At 35.9% G+C, this 17,543-nt stretch overlaps 1 pseudogene; it reads right to left on the bottom strand.

Annotated features, from left to right (window-relative positions):
• LOC127846242 (C-Maf-inducing protein-like) overlaps window positions 1-17,543 on the bottom strand; it is a 286,356-nt pseudogene that overhangs the window by 222,403 nt on the left and 46,410 nt on the right.

Here is a 17,543-nt window from a genome sequence, read left to right as displayed (position 1 = left end):
ATTAGTAGATAAATTAAGTTGTTGCTTGAAGTAACTATCTGCATTAGTATGACAAACAGCAACCATTTTCTTTTCAATGGTCACATGTTATTTATAAATCTTTCCACAAATGGATCAGAGTGGCCTCCAAGAGAATGTGCACACTGCGCTAAATGACAGGTCCATGACTTTGAGGGAATATTCATTGACACCAGCGCATTAGTGTTTGTATCTGGCATGAGAACAATAAGATTGTGGCAAATGGTTTTGCCTCTGTTTTGATTGCATACATTTTATTCTGAAAATTCGCAAAAGCTCAATATTTTAAACTTGAGGCAAATACATGTGGCGAACAATGAAACTCCAAAAACTCCACCAGGAGAGAAATTCCTGTTGATATACACTACTTCAATTACAAAACGCCAACTATAAACGTAACACGTTTAAGTCACAGATCATTGCCCTGGAATGGTCTAAGCAAATCATTTAACATGCCTATGGTTTTGACACTGCCTATGGTTTTGACACTGCCTGTGGTTTTGACACTGCCAGTGGTTTTAAGACTGCCTATGGTTTTGACACTGCCTAGGTCAAATTTTAATGCATCTTTATAAGAAATTTACAGCTGATGCAAACTAGAGCTTTGTCACAGACGTGACGAATACCCCCACATGCTGCATTGACACATAATATTTTGCATGTCGTCTTCACAAAAAACAGCGGACACCATGCTCAATGTGTAAAACGTACTAAGTGACCCTGTGACCTAGTTTTTCACCCGGCAAGGCCCATGTTCGAACTTGGCCTAGACATCATGTAGATACAACTTCTGTTCAAGTTTGGTGAAGATCAGATGAAAACTACTTGAATTAGAGAGCGGACAACATGCTGAATGTTTAAAACGCACTAAGTGACCCCGTGACCTAGTTTTTGACACGGCAAGGCCCATGTACGAACTTGACCTAGACATCATGTAGATACAACTTCTGACCAAGTTTGGTGAAGATCGATTGAAAACTACTTGAATTAGAGAGCAGACAACATGCTGAATGTTTAAAACACACTAAGTGACCCTGTGACCTGGTTTTTGACCCGGCAAGGCCCATGTTCGAACTTGGCCTAGACATCATGTAGTTACAACTTCTGACCAAATTTGGTGAAGATCTGATGAAAACTACTTGAATTAGAGAGCGGACACTTAATAGGGACCGACACTCACACCGACCGACCGACAAGTTCACTCCTATATACCCACCTAAACTTCGCTTGTGGGGGTATAAAAATAGCATCATGTTTTGTTACTGCAATTGTCACATGGCATATGATATAATGTTATTATGTTGTGAAACTGCATTTGTCACATGGCATGTGATCATATAATAATGTTGAGAAACTGCATTTGTCACAAAACAAATAAATGATGCTGAAATAAGTTTAATAAATGCATTGTTTGTCGAAAGGAAGGAAAATGCATAGTAGTTTTTATATAAGAGATGTTGTGCTGTTTTTATGAACTTTTCATTACAAACATTTGTTCATCCTTCTATTTGCCCATTGATGGCACCTGCTGTAAACATTCTGTTGTCACTAAACAGTATACTGCGGGGAAAGGGAATGCACACTGGTACATATGAACTTTGTGGACATTGATCCTAAGCTATCGAGCATTATTCAGCAGTATCTTTGGGTCTAATAAAGAGAAATATTCCCAAAGCAAAATGGCTAAAAACAAAATTCCAATTAAAAATATTTTCTTTTAAAAAAGAAGTGTCAGATGATTACATCTTACAAAGAAGAAGTAAATAATTACAATTTATACAATTTTTCTTCTTAGAATTTGATTCTTATTAAGTCATATTAAATTACTTGTTTTGCAAATCAGTGGACTTTTTTTGTTTGCAATCGAGAAATTTCATTTTTCCCAAAATGACCTAAACAAGGTCTGAGCGCTGCATTTAACACACCTTGCTGAAGAAATCACAGATCTCCTGTGTAGGATGATTGTTCTCCAGAAGAGGGGCTAATGCCACAATGATGTTCTCGTGGGCCACCTTTGTGATAACATCCGCATTCTGAAATACAGTACACAAGCATTATTTCAAAGTACATTGAACTCTTAAACGCTCAGTTACGCACTTTGATACGTCTGTGGTCCCTTAAAAAAATCTAATGAAATTTAAGACCTTTCTTACAAGATTCAAGTTTTGAAGGCTTTATCCCCAGCCCTAACATACTGATGAGCAGCAAACAGCAAAACAGATTCAAGTTTTACAAGTTTCATTTTCAACCATTAGTTACTGATGAGCAGCAAACAGCATAAAACCTGAACAGACTGTGACTTACTTGCAGGCTGTTCTGGTTTTGTGCTGGTTGCAAAAGCCATTTTCACTTTGCTGCTTATTGGCCCTATTCCACTACGAAAACAAGCCCACAATTCGCTACGATTTCTCACATTTATTGAATCGGGAAGACTTGTGACAGTCTGCGATTCAGTTACGACAGTGGTACGATTGAGGTACGACGAATCGTGGGGTTCGGTTGAAGTCTTGCGAATAGGGTCGCGACTTCACTACAATGTGTAAGAATCTACTGCGACTGTACTACAAACGATGCAGATCGGTCACGACTAAGCTAGGACCTCACATACGCACCCATGATTTTGGCGCCAATATCTACTGATATTGATTCTAACACGGCACGCGATTTGTTTTCTATAGACAAAGAAGGAAATAATGTGTGGGTTATTCTGCAATAAATTATGGGCGGAGCTTTATGTTTCGAAAATAGTTCAGAATAAATAAAGAAAATATTGCAGTAAAATGCACGTGCTTAAATCCCGCTCTTAAAGAAATGTAAAAAATGTAGCAAGTATATAGATGTAATGAAACAACAAATTGTATATTTGGTGATAAGTGGCATGACCACTCCTGCTAAGAATTTGTTTGTTAAGAAACGTAATTAAGAAAACATTAATAGCAGGTCAGCTTTTCAGAAGAATTAACACATGTGATGTCATTTAGTTTCTATGAGTGTTGTTCTCAATGAAAGTAACGTAATTTGCAAAATATTTATTAATGAAAACGACGTCAAATGTTTGTACAATTCAATGACGTCACTAAATAGTGAACTTTGTACTAAGAAAGGCAGAGTATTGAAAAATTTGGTTCACATCCAAAAGCTTGAAGCAAATCAATCAGAATCATGTAAGAATAGAAATAATATTTTTCTACGATGGCTTGTTGTCGAATAACCCACAGTAAGGAATATAGATTCGTGTTATAAAAGCACTCGTGCTCTGCATTCGTGATTTAATTTCTACGCATCTATACTTCTTACTGTGGGTTATTCGACAACAAAACATGATGGAAAAATATTATTTCTTTATCATTCTTGACAAAATCGTAACTGTTTCGTAACTAAATCGCAAGAATCTTAGCGGGCTCACAACTCAATCGAGGTGAACTCTTGAGAGTCTTGACAAAGTCGTAAATGATTCGTAGACAGATCATGTGATCACCGATTCCCCGATTGAGTCACGAATTACCTAAGATTCCATTACGACGCCCAAGAACGCACTACGACACTGTTACGAGTCAACTGCGATTAAATTCAGTCTTGGAGGTCTTTGTCAAATTTTAAACACATTTAAAAACTGGCCGCCATTCTTTGGGAGCTCACGACTTGCCCGCAACTAGCTACGAATGAGTTAAGACCTTTGCCGATTGAGTTACGAATGTCCCCGACCTCAAAATATTGGAAATGGGGACAAATGGTTGGGAATCGGGTCGTAATGGAATACCCCTATATGGGGGAAAGGGTTAAAGGAAGTCTATTCATCCTTGATGATCCTTTGCAGACTGTCTGGGACCACACTTGACCCATATTCATTAAACCCTGTTTTCCAAGAGCAAGGCTTATATATATTTCTTACCCGCTGGAGAAGTTCTGACACCAGGTCCAACGGGAACTGGTACACGCTTGGATCCTGAATGGGTGTGTGCAACGAGACGTCAATCATATTCTGTGGAATAGAGCAGTCATCGATGATAATAGTGAATCTTGTAAACTTAATGCATTAATAAAATTGCACAGGCTAATCAAGGTGAAGCATTTTCCGCTTTTATGGAATTTTCGTTTTAAACAAGTATCGTTGAAAATGATGGATGCTCCCCTTGTTTGACCTTGAGAAAATCTATTATTAGCCTGGGTGACCTTGACCCCAGTGACCTCAAACCTTATCAAAATGTAGAGGTCCATGCAAGGTACCTACATGCCAAATATGTACGAGATCGGTAAAATATTGAAGGTGCTATGAGAAACTGTAACAAAAGTGTGACGGAAAATCTATTATTAGCCTTGGTGACCTTGACCCCATTGACCTCAAACCTCATCAAAAGGTAGAGGTCCATGCAAGGTACCTACACGCCACATATGTAAAAGATCTGTAAAATATTGAAGGCATTATGAGAAACTGTAACAAAAGTGTGACGGAAGGAAGTAAGAAAGACAAACTGGTAATTCAGTTGAGTTGGAAAAGGTCATCCCTGGCTAGTACTGGATGAAATTCAAAGCACATGCATTAAAGGGATCTTTTCACGCTTTGGTAAATTGACAAAATTGAAAAAAGTTGTTTCAGATTCGTAAGTTTTCGTTTTAGTTATGATATTTGTGAGGAAACAGTAATACTGAACATTAACCATGCTCTAATATAGCCATTATATGCATCTTTTGACGATTTTAAAACCTAAAAATTATAAAGCGTTGCAACGCGAAACGATTGAATAATTTGGAGAGTTCTGTTTTTGTCGTTAAATTTTGTGAAACTACGAAGATTGCTTATATAAGGTATAAAATACGTACAAATGTGTACTCGGCGGAATAGCTCAGTAGGCTGAAGCGTTTTTACTTCAGGACTCTGGCAGGACTCCAGGGGTCACTGGTTCGAAACCTGCTCCGGACAATGTTCTTTTCCTTTTTTTAATTTTTTTCTTGATATTTTACTGGAGCTTTTATGATCCAATGTTTACATTTAACAATATAAAGCATTCAATGAATAAGTTAAAAAAATGCCAAAATCTGTGAAAAGGCCCCTTTAAGCTCAGTTTTCCCACAAAGCGGCCCATTAAATCATAAAATCTCCATGGCTTCTTAAGTGAAGTTTTTCTAAAATTAGACTTAGTGCCCTATTGTTTGAAACCACTTTACCAAGATTTAATATTTGCATAGATGTTTTCAATATGAACATTCTGACCAAGTTGCATTAATATAAAGTCATATATGTGGCTTTGGAACAGTTAGGTACACATGTTCCATGGGAAAGAGCCTGCAATCATTATATAGATATGTTCAGTGGAATGGAGCATTGCAATAGTACATAAACATGTCCACTGGAATAGAACACTGAACAAATTACATATCAAACTTTGACACAGTACTGACAAAGAATACGTCAACAACTCATGCCATTATATGAAGCTTGCAGTTATTGAATGTCTAAGTTGTAAAAGGGGCGTGACTTCTGTAATGTTTGACATAAGGCGATACCAATCGCACATGCACAACTTCATATAACAAGAAGCAATGCTGGAAAAATTTGAATGTTGTACATTGAAACTTGTTTAAGAATGCCTCCAGACAAGTTTGTGTCCATGAACAGTCAGATAGAAAGACAGACAAATATCTAGGGTATTCCAGCATACCCCCCTAAAGAGAGCATAGGAATTATTATATGAGTAACGTTCTGAGAAAACTGGGCTTAATGCAGGTGCGTAAACTGTCATCACAGATTAGTCTGTGCAGTCCGTACAGGCTAACCAGGGACGACACTTTCCGCCTAAACTTGATTTTTGGTAAGGAGGGACTTCCTTGAAACTAAAAATACCATAAAAGCAGAAAGTGTCTGCACAGGCTAATCTGGGACGACACTTTACGCACATGCATTAAGCCCAGTTTTCTCAGAACGCGGATCATATTAACATGTCACATACAATAAATCATTGGAGTGAATACAACATAATCACACAACAACAAAATAAATGTTGAATTTATTTGAAAAAGATTCAGGTATAAAACAAAACATTAGTCCAAATAGTTTGTGCGCAGACAATGCAAATGGTTGGTGTAATTACATACTTGTTTTCCAAATCCACAGTGTGTAACATAATATACTTGCTACATGTTTTGTTACAATAATGTTCAACCTTTTCACAAGATTTGTTTATAGTTATATGTAACAAGGCAGCCACAGTTCACAGCTGGTCTTCAATTTTCACTTAGGAAGACATATACAGCTTCTAAAAACTGCAGCTCACTCATATACAACACTTGGCATCATGGTGTTATTGTTACTATGGACATTTCGGTTAGAACAAAGCATTTATGAAAGATGCTCTACAATATAAATATGACAAAATAGCTTATCATGATGTTGGTTAGAATATTGCATCCTGAAGAGATGCTCTATCATATATATAGGACGAAAGTAGCTGATCAGGATGTTGATATAACTAATAACAAATATATTTCATGTGGATAGATATACATAGAGGGGGTAAAATATTGCTTAAATTATAACATATTTTACACATAAACTGAACTTTGACATTCTCTTTCTCAGAGGATAATTGAACACTGTCTTGATCTTCTGTAAAAGGGACCTAAAGTTGACAAAATTGACAACAAGAGGGCCATGGTGGCCCTGTATCGCTCCACTGTTTTTTTTATGCGAAAAAAGCGTGCAATGTGCATGGGTTGAAATGTACTCAAGCATGTGACCTTCTCTTTCTATCCCTCGTCCCACTGGGCGCTTAAAGTTGGAAGGGTGAGCATTTTTTATATATGGAAAACGTTACTGCGGTGTTAACTAAACAGACTAAAAAGTCCGGGAATTGTCGCACAGGTCCTTTGCTTATAACGTAGGTACATTTATCTCTCCAAAAGATATTGTCGTTCTTTCTATTTCACATATTTTTAGATGCTGAATATCAAATACGCCCATGTTCTACAAGATTAATGAAAGTTCCTTCATTCAATCATGAATCTTTTTCCAAAATTCCAAAAAGTGTTTGAAGGTTTCAAAGTTTCTGTTACTTATATAGTTCATGACCTATGCAAAATACCTAATGACGTAGATCACCTGAACTTAACTTCATTCTTGAGGCATTAGTGAGTGTAGCAGGATTGTTAACATGGTGAAGAAATTGTTTATTGTACAAAGAAGATATTTGCCTGAAGAAACATAAAGTTACGAGATTTTCAGGTTCATGAGGTGCCGAAAGGCAGAAGAAATGATAACTTTGTAGAGGTTGTTTGTTAAACAAAGTAAATGCTTATGAGACAAAAAATTGAATTATAATTCATCAAGATGTTGCGATCATGGCAACACTACTTGCATATGGCGTGAGGTTTAAAGAGATATCATGACAAACAATTAGCTTGACCTAACTTTCCTTTACTTTTCCATCTGACATTGGTTACCTGTCATGTTTGTTTTTGAAAAATACTAGGATTGCCATATATTGAAATAAGGTATCTGACCTATTCTCTGATAGGTTGCTAGTAATAGACTTAGCGGCAGTCATGTTATAAACAAGGGGATTGTTCACTGCATTGGTAGAATATACTTTTAATAGATACATCTTTTTTAAGTTGGATTCTCCTTACTTTTTTGCTACTGAATATTAAAATCACTTAATTTCAATGTAACAATTTGTTGTTAAGTTTATCTTGAACAAATATTTTTTGCAATATGTTTATAAATCATAAAATGATGTCATTCAATTTTTTTTAAATATAAATAGGGCCTATAATAAAACAAGAATTTTGAGAATGTTAACATAAAAGAAAAATACTAACCATTTTGTGAAAACAAACAAAACAATACAATTTTTTTATAAAATGTTATATACAAACATTAAGATTAATGGACTAAATATAAACAAACACACTTGAGTGTAACTGTTAATGATGTATTAAACTGAGTTAAATTAATATATATAATTTGTTTACCTTTCAATCTCTTGCATTTCACATCTATAGTTCAATGCTATTTCAGTTAACTGAACAGCGTGACGAACATTATAAAGCAGAATATGCATATGAATCTGATTATACACAGATCCACTATCATATAAATCAAATCATGTTTGTCTATTTCCATGTTCGAAAGATCCTCTTCTAAATTGTTTTACTTCGCGCGTAGACTGAACTCCCAATTTTCAAACAGAAACACTGGTTTCCGTTACACAAATTCACTCTGCACATTTCTAAACAAAATATGTGTTTCTTGTATCTAAAACGTAGTCTTTTTCGTTAACAAACACATTTCATTATTCCTATCAAACTATATGATGTCAGTCGTTAATTCGATTGATATTTGTCATTTTAATAATCTTAATTTTCGCTTCACAACGGCGCCATTTGCATACAAAATACCAAACACAATTTATGAAACCGATTTTAATTGGAAGATTGGGAAATGACAGCCAATTATATCGCACGTTTTAAAAATGCTTAGGCAGAATCTACCAGTGTAAAATGCGGAGAGATTTCGCGGGCCGTGGATATATTAAGCATATGTTCATTTTTGTGACCCCCGGGGCAGGGTCAAATTTGACCCCAGGGGAATAATTTGAACAAACTAAGTAGAGAACTATTAGATGTCGCTACATACTGAATTTGGTAGCCCTAGGCCCTACAGTTATGGACAAGAAGATTTTTAAAGTTTGCACAAAATAGGCTTTATATAAGCATATGTTCAATTTTTTTACCCCCATGGCAGGGTCAAATTTAACCCCAGGGGCATAATTTGAAGAAATTTGGTAGAGGACTATTAGATGTCTCTACATACCCAATTTGATAACCCTAGGCCCAATGGTTATGGACGAAAGGATTTTGAAAGTTTTCACAAAAAAGGCCTTATATAAGCAAATTTTCAATTTTGTGACCCCCAAGGCGGGGTCAAATTTGACCCCAGGGGCATCATTTGAAACATTTGAAAAAGGTTCACCCAAGGAACATTCCTGAGAAATTTCATCAGAATTGGACCAGTACTTTAGGAGAAGAAGATGTTTAAAGAAAAAGTTAATGCACGCACGACGGACACAGGACCAAGACATAAGCCCCGCTGGCCTCTGGCCAGTAGAGCTAAAAATTGTTTCAGATTTGCAAATGTTCCTGTAGTTATGATACTTTCAAGGTAACCATTATACTGAACACTTACCATCCTCTTAAAAATCCATTATATGCATATTTTGACGATTTAAAACCCTGAAAACTATCTAGCAATACAAACAAGAAACAATTAAATAATTGGGAGAGTTATGTTGTTATCGTTATTTTTTCTTGACATTACAAGGGTTTCTAATATTATATGTATAAAATACACAAATCACAGTATGAGCACATATGGCCAAGTGGTTCAAGTGCTAGACTTTTATTCCAGGGGTCATTGGTTTAAGCCCAGTTGTGGATTACTTTTTTTCTTTCTTTATTTTTTTTATAATTATTTGTATTGGAGTTATTTTGTTTAAATGTTTACATTTATCAATTTAAAGCATTTGATGATAAATTTCAATGCATGCACAAATCTGTGAAAAGCTCCCTTTAACTAATGATTCATTTTAACCTATTTGTTTCAGCTTGATTTCATCAAACACAAGGCTTATTACTTACTGTTTTCTGTGTGTGTTGCCAAATTGGGGCTTAAGGTACAAATTAAATGCCAGAATGAGTGGCAAGCACTCTTTAAACTACATCAAGGTCCAACACTGGTAAAGCTGATTGTTGTCACAGTGGAAAAACTATTGAACATATTTTTGAATAAACATGTTTCAAATTTAATGTATTTATGTAACCATCAAGACACACATATCAACAATTACACACTCAATAATGAACAGGTTTTCTGGCAAATTTCAAGAGGGCATTTGAAGAATGTACAGAATTAAAAGCTGAGTAAATATTCGCTCCACTTCTGCAACATGTGCAGCAAGATACCATAGAGAAAACTAGACCAATTAATAGCTGATTTTATGAAATGAGAATTTATTGACTGAGCTCTTAAGTGCTGACAGACTATTCCATCATCCGATGCAATCACCAGACTTTTTCAAGCAAACACTGTGATCACATCATTAATAAATTGCACTTAACAAACATATTATGGCGTTCGTAGTGGATGAAATTAAGCCATGGCGAATAAAAAGGTTAAAAGCTTTTACAAAAACAAAGAACTCGGTTAATTTAAACAAGCTCACCAGCTTTAACATGTTTCCATGTAACAAGCACGAAAATTCTATAATGACCACTTAAAGCATTAGTTTTTAGTTGGTCGCGTTAGCGGCCATCTAAATTTACAGGCCATGTTTTGCAAATCAGTATGTGCTTAGCTACGCTAAGGACAGTAACTCACTACGCTAGGAACGATTACTGCTGACTGTCTGCATTGCGGACGACAAATGCTTAGGAGCGTCTGCTGTACTACTGCAGTGTGTGTATTTACCAGCATGTAAGACGACATTGGCCAGTCTAGTGTTAATCATTTAAATCTGTACATAATGGCGGCTTTCAGGGAAAACGGGGCTTTATGCATGTCAATAAGATTAGCCTGTGCACAATGATTAGCCTGTGTAATGCGCACAAGCTTATCAAGGACGACAACAGCGAACAACTTAAGTGCCTTCAGCGCTTTGATTACTTATGCTCTAATAATCTGCAGGCACCTATTACTAAACACTTAAGGTACTGTCTCATGCAGTATCAATATGCAATTAAAAGATATATAATATCATCAAAAAAGCTATGATGTGTACTAAGAAGGCTGAACATGACACATGAATTTTAGTGAAACAATAATCTTTATTTTTTTCAATCACTTTATTAGAAAACATGACTGAAAAATGGCAGCTTTCATCGAACAGAGGTGACTCTTATACCAGACATGTTTGAAATGCCAAATCTTACTTGACCCTTTGCATGCTGGGAAATTTGTCGTCTGCTAAAATGTTGTTTGCAGAATTTCTAAAATAAGTAATTTCTTCGATTTTTTTTCAAAGAATACTATCAGAATAGCAAACAGTATGGATCCTGATGAGATGCCATGTTCTGTGGCGTCTCATCTGGATCCAAACTGTTTGCAAAGGCCTTCAAAGTTCGGTTCCAGCACTGAAAGAGTTAAAAGTGCATTTGTAAATTCCTGTAAATTTATATAAACTTTGAGGAATTATATGAAAAATAATCATCTAAAGAATTAAAGAGTTAACTGAGTTTATACCACATTGTGTGTAATAAATTTAATAAGGTAAGAAAGAATAGAATAAATGATGTCATTGTATGTCATTTAAAGATCATTATACTCTGCAATGATTCACTATTTGCAGATGAGTTGACACTTGGATTTTGTTCAAATGTGAAGAAAATAAATCGAATTCAGATAGTAGGAAAGACTACATGAGGAGGTCAGTATCAGTAATGCTTGTAGATAAACAACTGGCTGCACCATGCTCATGTTTGACCTTTGACCTTTAGTAAGACCTTGACATTGGCCCAAGGAGCAAAAGTCCTTCACCACAAGGTCAGTATTTGAGTTAAAATATTTAAAAATTTGATTGTGAATGATGAAGTTACAGTGCGGGCATGTTTTGGGGGGACTTAGTTGAATCTTTTACACTTTAATTTGACCTCTTATCATGGTGGACATTTGAAGCATTATTTTTATTTGAAAAATAATCTCTATTACCATTCTATCCGTACCTGTGCATTAAGCAAAGCAGTTTTTAATAAATGGCAGACATATGTGCACTAATAGTACAGGTAAACTGCTAAGGTCGGCTGATGTTGCCTAGCAACTGGCTTAGATCAGCTTATGTTGCCAAGGAAAGGTGGGAGTATGTGCACTTAAAGCTGCAAAGTTCGGATTATGTTGCTCAGCAAACTGCTTTAATCGGCTTATGTTGCCCAGAAAATGTGTTAGTCTGGCAGGATTACTGACCGCCATAATGACTGCAATACTAAGCTAAGATTACCCAGCTAAAATTCCAAACAAACATAAACACAAATACCTTGATCTCTTTAACAAGGACTTCTGGTCTGCGAGCGTTTGTCAGTAATTTCTCATACTTGTACATGTGTTTCTGAAATCAGAGAACAAGTTGTTACATTCTTTAAAACTCATAATATGACAAATTCCAGCTTCATGACCCTCCGGTTCGGTGTAAGTATATTAATGTTTGCAGCGAATTTTATCCATCTTTAAAAAGTACCCATAAAAAGGCACTTCCACAATATAGGGAAAAACATTACAAAAATTCCTAAATGTCGTCCAAAAAATTGCCAAAGAGAAAAAGAGTTGAATAAATTTTGTTCAAAAGCGCATACATGTATCTGCAACTGAATACATGAATTGAGCAGCAAAAAGGCATGTTAAAAAATACAGATTTTTTCACCATATTGGGATGGGGCAAGGCCGCTTTGGATTGGGAAAATTTGCGGCGTTTTGACCAAAATTGGGAAATTGTTGTTGTTTAGCTAAATAATGATTTAAAATTGAGAATAAAAGTGTTTTCAGTATTATATTTATATTTAGTAAGTTTGTGAGGTTGAACTTATATAGATGGATTTGTGTGAGTGTGTTGAAACCTTCAATTGTGAATTTTTGGCTCCCTTTTGGTAAAAATATATCCTTTTTTCCATTGGGAAAGGGGTCGATTACATGAACGGATTTTGAATGAACAAAAAACACAGGAATATTTAATTCCGTTTGGCGCAGAACCGATAATTTGCACTGGTTTTGCATTTCTCAAAGCATCCAGGGATATACTTTTTATGGAAATGCTTGAGTGAGGAAGACTGCATGGGGAGCACAGTAAACAGGGAAGGTGAATTTGCATAAATCTACATTGAATTGACCCAATCAAGTAATTTGAAAAAACCCAATTTTTGATCGTTTTTCATAAGAGTGTGAATGAGTTATTTCCACATTTTCATTATTGAAGTGACACCAGTTAATGTAATTTATGGATGCAATATATAATAAATATAATTTGACTATATTAAGAACAAAACAAATACCTTTTTAGTGGCATTTTTGTTATGTTCACTACATAATTTTCATTCTAATTGCTTACTTCAGTACTTTAGACTGGTGGCAAGTGAAGCATGCTTAAGGGCTGACTGAATCCAAGGTTTTGGCTTTTTAGGGAAAGGGAATGGTTTTTTATAGATTTTGGATACTTACTAAATCAGTACACCAAAATATGCGTATATTTTACCATTAAAGCCTTCATTTAGGCATTCATTTTGTTCCATTTTATGTATGAATAGGAACATTTGATTAAAACCTTTTAGACACTTGTTTGGTTTGCAGCGATTTTTTTTTTTTGCCCTATTGGGAAAAGTACCTGTACCAGCCCAATTAAGAAATTGTGCCCGAAAAACCCTGAAATATGGAAAATTGGCGTTGTGAAGTCTTCATATTGGGAAATAGGTGTATTGGATTTTTTGCTCCAAAATACTTTAAAATTGATAACTAAATGTTGTCAAGTTGTCAATATTATAGGTTCAAGCCATAGAGCTGCATAACAAAATGTTGCAATTTATAAAAAAATTTTTTTTTTTTTTTTAGAAACCTTCATTTGGGAATTATTTTTAAAACAAGAGTTCCGCGGTCGGAGATGACCGCATTGAAGCCGGATTTTTGATTTAAATGACAGGAAAGTACTTTTCGTGTTTTTGTCAATGCAATACTTAAATTACTGAAATATTGTTCAAAGGTCAAAATGAAATGTAAGTACTTTTCAAGGCATGAGCAAACCTTGTGTTATGTTTTGAATGCATGCATATACATGAACAACAATAACATTTAAGGTCACAAATATGAACTTGAATTGACAATTAGGAAAGTTTGATCTCAATTTTTTTATTAGCAAATTAGTAACATATTGTTTGAAGTTTCCATCAATTTCATTATCAAATGTAAGAAAATAAACTTAGATGAAATAATACTATTTATTGTTTTGCTTTCACATACCTACACAGAAATCCAGACAGCCTTATGATCACTCCAAAAGGTTTCTATCACACCAGTTCTAGCAGATAGATTGGACACATAAATATGATCCAAGCTTGAATGATAACATTTAAGGTCACAGTGACCTTGACCTTCAAATGAATGACATTGAAATGACCAGTGGTCATCTTTTAGTACTGGCCAATCTTTATTTCAAGTTTGAAGACTCTAGGTACAAGCATACCAAAGTTATAACATGAAATAAGAACTTTAACATTTTTACATTCAAGGTCACAGTGACCTTGACCTTCAAATGAATGACCTTGAAATGTCCAGTGGTTACTTACTAGTTCTGGCCAACCTTCATGTCAAGTTTCAAGACTCTAGGTCCAAGCATACCAAAGTTATAACAACTTTAACATTTTTACATTCAAGGTCACAGTGACCTTGACCTTCAAATGAATGACCTTGAAATGTCCAGTGGTTACTTACTAGTTCTGGCCAACCTTCATGTCAAGTTTCAAGACTCTAGGTCCAAGCATACCAAAGTTATAACAACTTTAACATTTTTATATTGAAGGTCACAGTGACCTTCACCTTCAAATGAATGACCTTGAAATGACCAGTGGTCATCTGTTAATCCTGGCCAACCTTCATGTCAAGTTTGAAGACTCTAGGTCCAAGCATACCAAAGTTATACCATGAAATAAGAACTTTAACATTTTTACATTCAAGGTCACAGTGACCTTGACCTTCAAATGAATGACCTTGAAATGACCAGTGGTTACTAACTAGTTATGGCCAACCTTCATGTCAAGTTTCAAGACTCTAGGTCCAAGCATACCAAAGTTATAACAACTTTAACATTTTTTATATTGAAGGTCACAGTGACCTTGACCTTCAAATGAATGACCTTGAAATGACCAGTGGTCATCTGTTAATCCTGGCCAACCTTCATGTCAAGTTTGAAGACTCTAGGTCCAAGCATACCAAAGTTATACCATGAAATAAGAACTTTAACATTTTCGAGCACGCCGCCACCCCGCCAGCCCGCCCGCCCCCCCGCCCGCCCGCCCGACAACATCAATCTATAAGCCGAGATTTTTTCGAAAAAAATCCGGCTAAAAAATTGACAGCAATTGGGAAATTTACAGTTTTTTCCTCATTGGGAAAGTGCCGTTTTCCAGTACTTTATACAGAAGGAAAAAAATCGCTGGTTTGTGACTACTCCTGGCTACATGTTAGGCTTGGCTAGCTCTTTTACTAGTTTAAAACCACTGTCACGCAAACTTCGGAGTTTCAATCATTTTATGTTAAAATTTGATGTTCTAAAAGAAGTGGATAAGAACAAGAATTTCCCACCTGTTAAGAGATTTCGGAGCTCCATTGTTTGCTATATTATAAGATATTTTTATTTTTATTACAAAGGTATGGAAATTATAACAGAACCAAGGTAGAGGTTATTATCTTATATAAATTTAAATACCACTTGGTATGACGATATTTATATGTCTATATACTAAAATAAATTAAAATATTTCCTAACAAGGGCTGTTTGTAAAACATGCATGCCCCCCATATGGGCTGTCAGTTGTAGTGGCAACCATTGTGTGAATACGTTTTTTGTCACTGTGACCTTGACCTTTGACCTAGTGACCTGAAAATCAATAGGGGTCATCTGCAAGTCATGATCAATGTACCTATGAAGTTTCATGATCCTAGGTCTAATTATTCTTGAGTTATCATCAGGAAACCATTTTACTGTTGAGTCACTGTGACCTTGACCTTTGACCTAAAGACCTGAAAATTAATAGGGGTCATCTGCCAGTCATGATCAATGTACCTATCAAGTTTCATGATCCTAGGTGTAAGCATTCTTGAGTTATCATCCGGAAACCATTTTACTATTTTAAGTCATTGTGACTTTGACCTTTGACCTAGTGACCTGAAAATCAATAGGGGTCATCTGCCAGTCATTATCAATGTACCTATGAAGTTTCATGATACTAGGTGTAAGCATTCTTGAGTTATCATCCGGAAACCATTTTACTGTTTCGAGTCACTGTGACCTTGACCTTTGACCTAGTGACCTGAAAATCAAAAGGGGTCATTTGCCAGTCATGATCAATGTACCTATGAAGTTTCATGATCCTAGGCGTAAGCATTCTTGAGTTATCATTCGGAAACCATTTTACTATTTCGAGTCACGGTGACCTTGACCTTTGACCTAGTGATCTGAAAACCAAGAGGGGTCATCTGCCAGTCATGATCAATGTAGCTATGAAGTTTCATGATCCTAGGCTTAAGTGTTTTTGAGTTATCATTCGGAAACCATCTGGTGGAAGGACCGACCGACCAACGATCCGACCGACATGTGCAAAGCAATATACCCCCTCTTCTTCAAAGGTGGGCATAAATATAGCAAACAATAGAACTCCAGAAATTCTTTCAGGAGAGAAATTCTTGTTTGTATCGTCTTCTTTTATAACAGAACACTAATTAAGAAATGAAATTAGAGTTCCAAGAAGCAAATTCCTTGAATTGATATCCCCCGCCAATATGCTTCTGGACACAAAAGTGTTATATTTGACACTAAAAAAAGCATTTTTTCAAGATACAAAGGGCCATAACTCCGTTATTAACAGATGGTGTACAATGCCATTTGGAGTGCATCATCTTCTTATATATATATATATATATATACTCATAACAAGTTTCAATGAAATCTGCCAAACCACTTCCAAGATATGGCTCTGGACACACACAAAAGCATTTTTTCAAGATACAAAGGGCCATAACTCCGTTATAAACGGATGGTGTACAATGCCATTTGGCGTGCATCATCCTGTTATCCATATATATACTCATACCAAGTTTCAATTAAATCCGCAAAAGCACTTCCAAGATATGGCTCCGGGCAGACGGACGGAGGGAAGGACGGAAGGAAAGATGGACAGACGGATGGACGGACAACGCCAAAACAATATCCCTCAGCCTATGGCGGGGTATAATAATGGCCACCTTTTAAATGCACATTTCAAAAGAATCTTTACTCATTCATCTCATTTAATTGACAGCATAATACCTTTATTGAAATTTGCAAAAAGCTGAATTCAATTTTAAAACAAGGGCTGTTTGTAAAACATGCATGCCCCCCATATGGGCTGTCCGTTGTAGTGGCAGCCATTGTGTGAATACGATTTTTGTCACTGTGACCTTGACCTTTGACCTAGTGACCTGAAAATCAATAGGGGTCATCTGCGGGCCACGATCAATGTACCTATGAAGTGTCATGATCCTAGGCAAAAGCTTCTTGAGTAATCATCCGAAAATCATTTTACTATTTCGAGTCACCGTGACCTTTACCTTTGACCTTGTGACCTCAAAATCAATAGGGGTCATCTGCAAGTCATGATCAATCTACCTATGAAGTTTCATGATCCTAGGCGTATGCGTTCTTGAGTTATCATCCGAAAACCATTTTACTATTTCGGGTCACCGTGACCTTCAGCTTTGACCTAGTGACCTCAAAATCAATAGGGGTCATCTGCGAGTCATG

This window comes from Dreissena polymorpha, chromosome 9, assembly GCF_020536995.1.
Source record: "Dreissena polymorpha isolate Duluth1 chromosome 9, UMN_Dpol_1.0, whole genome shotgun sequence".
Lineage (NCBI taxonomy): Eukaryota > Metazoa > Mollusca > Bivalvia > Myida > Dreissenidae > Dreissena > Dreissena polymorpha.
The sequence above is the reverse complement of the archived record's forward strand: the minus strand, read 5'-3'. Positions and strand labels throughout refer to the sequence as shown.